Source organism: Apodemus sylvaticus, chromosome 2 (assembly GCF_947179515.1).
Source record: "Apodemus sylvaticus chromosome 2, mApoSyl1.1, whole genome shotgun sequence".
Lineage (NCBI taxonomy): Eukaryota > Metazoa > Chordata > Mammalia > Rodentia > Muridae > Apodemus > Apodemus sylvaticus.
Window position 1 is genome coordinate 150,265,520 of NC_067473.1, and position 6,194 is coordinate 150,271,713.

Sequence of the window (6,194 nt, forward strand, 5' to 3'; positions counted from 1 at the left end):
ACGGTCCTCCTTTCTGGACTACGCTTTCCAGAAGCCTCTGCGACGACTCCATTTGTGATCACGTTATGAAGTTTGGCGCTGAGTACCTCACTGATGACAGCTGCACCGCTTCTCTGCAGGCCTGGTCTTTTAGGGGGATAATTGAACTAGCAGGGGATAATTGAACTAGCAATGGGTACCCTGGGGAGGAAGACAGAAGGCTGTCTGAGGGCCTGCAGTGGGTACCGAGGGTTGGCTTAAATACTTGAAACGAAGTGCAATTTTACAATCCAAAGAGCTTACAATTTTGTCTTAAGATTGCTCTACCTTTCAAAACTATGTAAACGATAACATGAAATGTGAGAAACTAAATGTGTGTGTGTTGTATATATAAACCAAAAGAGCAGACACCAAGTGCCCTACATGTTAGTTCCCCAAAAAATACTTGAAAGTTTTATCCCACTGATACACAATGTTTTTCTTATCATCTAAGAACGATATCCTAAATATGGAGAACAACTTGTATATGTCCCTGGCCATAACTACAGATCGCATTGTACTAACCTTAGAAATATGGAAATATTAAATTCTTCATAAGAAAGGTACAATTAATACACATAAATGTATACATATAGTATATATGGTGCCAGACCTTTTAAGATCAATGGCTGAACCCCGTCAGCCCTAAGAAAAGGCCAACTTAAGAGACAACGGGAGCCTGTAAGATTCAGGATAAAGGCTTTGGCACAGAAACACAGCTCTTGCCTCTAAGAGGATAACAAAAAGGTTACTTTGGAGCCAGATAAGTGATCATGGTCCTGGAACATGGATTTAGGTCACCCCAAATTTCCTTTCCAACCTGGAGGCTGCTTCATGGGGCTGTTTTATTTTATGTATATGGGTGTTTTGCCTGCATATCTGTCTGTGCACCACACATGAGCTACGTATGATGAAGCTAGAAGGGGGCATCTGAACCCCTGGAATTGGAGTTATGATCAATCATGAGCCATAATGTGGCACTGGGAACTGAACCTCGGTCCTCTGGAAGAGGATCCAGTGCGCTTATACCTCTGCTCCATCTCTCTAGTCCCTAATTGTAATAGAACAAAAGAAGTCATAAATCAGGACACTTACACATGTTGGTGGAGACATTAGATAAGTAGGTTAAAACAAAATGGGAAAGGCTAAAAGCCTCAGATGCTCTCTGCTGACTCTAATAGGCTTGGGTTGGTGAGGACTAGCTGTCTCTTTGTAGACTCCAAATAATTTACCACAAGGATGTCAGCTCACACATAGCAGAGAGTGATAAATAACTGTAAGGAGTGCTAACTTTGCTGGGTGTAGAGTGGAGGAACTTGATGGTGGTACATGCCTTGAATTCCAACATTTGGGAGGCAGGTAGAACTCTGGATTTGAGGCCAGGCTGGAGCAAGTTCCAGGCCATCCAGGGCTGCATAGTGAGATCCTGTCTGTCAGGGGCATGTGTGTATGTGTGCACATGCGCACACTCACTGAAGATAGTCCATGATATCTTGACTCTGGACTTGTAGCATTCCAAATTCTCCAAAACCATTGAAGTTCTAGTTAGCTCAGTAGCCTTGCAGAAGACTCAATGAAAGGCACAGGACTTTCATTCATAGTTTTACCAGCCTAGAACTGATAGTTTTGTACAATCCTGATAGTGATTCTCTGGTCCATGGATAGCCAGCCAAGATTGATTTTTTTCTCCCTATTCTATAGGCTCCCTCCACTTGATTAGCTATTTCCCTTGCTATACAGAAGCAGTTAAATTTTATAAGGTACCACTTTGTCAATTGCTAGCCTTATTTCTTGAACGACCAGCACTTGGGAGGCAGAGGCAGGAGGATCCCAGAGTTCAAGGACAGCCTGGTCTATATAGCAAGTTCTAGGACAGCTAGGGCTACACAGAGAAACCCCGCATCAACCAAACCAAATCAAAACCAAACCAAAAAGAAAACCAAAACAACAAGAGAAGACAAATAGGAAAGGAAGAAATTAAATCAGCAGGTGTTATGCTGCAGACCCTAAGGACTCCATAAGAAAACCTTTTCCATGTTAGTGGAAATGCTTTGAGTTTGTCTCCATTTTGTATAAAGGTGGTCATAGGCTTTTCATATGTAGACTTTTATTATGTTAAAATATGTTCCTTCCATTCCCAGGGTCTTTGGGGCTTTTTTTTTTTCATTGATAGAAGTTAGATTTTTCTCAAAAGCCTTTTGTTTTTCATTCATTGACATAGCCATTTGAATCTTAGAGTAAATGTATGTGATGGATTACACTTATTAACGTGTATATCTTGAAATATCCCTGCATCTTTGAAATGAAGCCATCTTCATCACAGTCAATGATCTTTTTTAGGTGTTCCTGAATTCAGCCTGCAGGTACTTTTTTGAAAAGTCTTGCATCTGTGTTTTTCAGTAAAACTTACCTTTAATTTTCTTTGTTGTTGTGTCTGTGCCTGGTTCTTTTGTTGTTGTTCTGTTTTGTTTGAGGCAGGTGTAGCCCTGGCTGTCCTGGAACTCACTCTGTAGACCAGGCTGGCCTTGAACTCATAGAGCTCCATGTGCCTCTTCCTCCTGAGTGCTAGCACTAAAGGTGTGCCCGCCCACTGTACTGGGCTTTCTGTGGGTGTGGTATGGAGGTAACTGGTTTTCTAGGGCTTCCGTGGCTTTTCCAGTCATTACGTTTCTCATTTCCAGTGTGTCAGCTTGATTTCTTTTTGATCTCTTTATTGGGTTTCATGCTCAGACGCCGCAATGGCTGCCTTCTTCCATGCGGCTCCTTGTGTTCTATTGAAATTCATGTAGAAGCTTGCTTTCTCTCTGATTTCTGTAGAGGTCATCCTTGTGGAAACTTATTTTCTAAGCCATCACAGAGCCTCCATTTTATTTTTTTTAAGATATATTTACTTTATTTATTTATGTATATGAGTACGCTGCCGCTGTCTTCAGACACACCAGAAGAGGGCATCAGATCTCATTAGGGATGGTTGTGAACAACCTTGTGGTTGCTGGAATTTGAACCCAGGACCTTCAGAAGACCTGTTAGTGCTCTTAACTGCTGAGCCATCTCTCTAGCCCCAGGGCCTCTGTTTTTAACAGTTCTTGTTTTTCTCTTTGAGTCCTGTGCATGTGGGCTAAGTCATTGGTTGGATTTTTTTTAATCACCTTATTATTCCGTTGAAATACTTGCAATATTTGAGGTGGACTAGATTGTGGTAGGGTTGAGATGTCTTACATACTTCTCGGCTAGACTGGGTTCATCTCAGTAGCTAAGTTCTCAGCCTGTGTGTTTGGGGGACTATGCTCAGTTCTCAGTACTACACTGAGAGTAGAGCCATCCACACAAAATACAACTGTAAGGGTGGTCCCATCAATGTAACAATAAACAAAAAAATTACTACTTCAATTCCAATTATTGTGTACCTTAAGATATTTAATACTGTTGCTATGTATGGAAAGGAAACAACAAAATAAGACTAGTAATTGTTATGGTAAAGAAAAATGCAGAATGGAAAAGTTACTGTCATTTTGATACAAGATTTCATGTAACTCAGGCTGCGCTAGGAATTCCCACATAGCTGAGAATTATCAGGAACTCCTGATCCTCTTAACTTTGCCCCCTAAATGCACACACCACCTCATCAGCCTAAAATTATATCTTAAAGTGATTTTTTTAAAGGCTGTTGTATGGCCTCAGCTTGCTTGGACCACATCCTCCTCCTGCCATGGCTTCTCAGATTCTGTGAGTAGGAAACAAAAGGGTTTTAGAGGATTTGACCTACAGCTCTTCTGGGAAAGTGTTCATGAAATAAAGGGAACTAAAGGTATTCAAAGATACATGAGAGAAAAGTGTAGCTAGCAAATGCACCTTTTAAGATGGAGAAAAGTTAAGCAGAGCACATGTATCACAAGATGGATGACCAAGCCAGCTCAGTCAGCCAGCAGGGTCTCCAGCGCAGGTGCGAGGATCCAAAAGAAAAATGGTATATACACACAATGGAGTACTATTCAGCCATTAGAAACAATGAATTCATGAAATTCTTAGGCAAATGGATGAAGCTGGAGAACATCATACTAAGTGAGGTAACCCAATTTCAAAAGATCAGTCATGGCATGCACTCACTAATAAGTGGATATTAGCTTAGAAAACTGGAATACCCAAAACATAATCCACACATCAAATGAGGTACAAGAAGAATGGAGGAGTGGCCCCTGGTTCTGGAAAGACTCAGTGTAGCAGTATAAGGCAAAACCAGAACAGGGAAGTGGGAAGGGGTGGGTGGAAGAACAGGGGGAGGGAAGAGGGCTTATGTGACTTTCGGGGAGTGGGGGGGGCAGAAAAGGGGAAATCATTTTGAAATGTAAATAAAAAAATACATAGAATAAAAAAAAGAAAGAAAAGAAAAAGAAAAATGATGATTAGACACTGCTGTAGCATGACCCCAGTCAATTCTGAGACTGCAGGCAGGTTTAATTTTTCCAATCCACTTTTATACCACTTTAATTACATGCAAGTACCAAGGGCAATAGCAGTACAGGAACAAGCAAGACAATAAACACAAAATAGTCAAGGCAATAAGCAAAGTCCTGCCTTTACTCCACAGAGACAGTTGTTTCCAAGGGAGTGTCAGAATGACCAAATACCTGAGCCCACTTCCTTGTCCAAGCCCAAAATCTTGCCTGAAGCCGACTTCCTTTGTTCTGCCCTAAAATTAAAATCCCCGCCTTAACCTACTTCCCTATTATAGCCTGAGTTAGATTCTTGCTTGAACTTACTTCCCTACCATGCCCTAATGTCAGATTCCTGCCTGAAGCCTGTTTCCTTGTTCTTGGCCAATGTCTGTCAGATTCTTGCCAAGTGTCAAAAAGGCTCTCCCCGGGTGGAGCTCTGGAAAAGAATGTGATACCAATGGACTAAGAGATTATGTCAGTATTTTCCAACTTGGAGATAAACGTTTGGGGGTTAATAATCCCCAGAAATGACTTGTCACATGTAGACTGTTTTCTCTTTGTTATCAACAATCTCCAAAAAACTTCATAGATGTGGGTAGACAGTTTCTTCTATATTTAAACTTTTATCTCTTTAGTAGCAATTAAGCTATTATAGTATGCTGGGCTGTGGTGGCACACACCTTTGACCCTGGCACTTGAGAAGCAGAGGCAGGTAGCTCTCTGAGTTCAAGACCAGCCTAGTCTACAGAGTTCCAGGACAGCCAGGGCTATACAGGAAAAAAGCAAAACAAAACAAAAAACAAACAAACAAACAAAAAACATGAAAAACCTGGTCTCGAACAAACAAAGTTATCATAGTATTCTGTCCCCTAATTGTGCTAAAGTCAGAAGTTTACCTATGGGTAATGGCATTTGCTCTTTCCTCATGTCAATATTTATAGTCTCCATATATTGGAAATCAAAAATATATCTTATCATAATAACATTATTTTTGTTGTATCACGATTACATTTTTTCCCTTTCCCCGCTGCCCCAGACCACCTTTTTGAAATTTTTATTTTATCACCAACCCACAAAATAGGGAAAAATATTCACACGCAATCATTTTTATTCCTGAAAACTGGACAAAAGAAAACACAGTGGACTAAGTTAGGATTTTTGTAGCAAAGTGTCATTTCATAAGCGGTATAATTGTGTTCACATGGGAAGGTGATTTTGTCATATTTCTACAACTTTGGAAAGTTGAAGGACAGGAGCTATAAAACCCAACCTAAATATTTATATTCACCAATAACAAATGCTGCCTGAAGAATGAGGCAAAAAGAGAACAACTCAACCCAGATGTTAATGCTATTCCTTCCACAAAATCACTCCGTGAGTGTGACTTGGAAGGAATAATTTCTAACTGAATTTCAGAATTTATTATTAGGAAACCATACTCAAGAAAAAAATATCCTGATGAATTCAATGCGCATGGAAAATTATTACTCAGCATTAAATGTGAAAGTAATCTTATTAGCAATCAAAGTGAAGCTTTAAAACATAAGCTACTGTCAATAGGACAAAACGGCAACCAACAAATTGGGAAAATATCTTTACCAATCCTACATCTGACAGTATTCAGTACATACAAAGAACTCAAGAAGTTAGACTCCAGAGAACCAAATAACCCTATTAAAAATGGGGTATAAAGCTAAACAAAGAATTTTCACCTGAGGAATATCAAATGGCTGAGAAGCA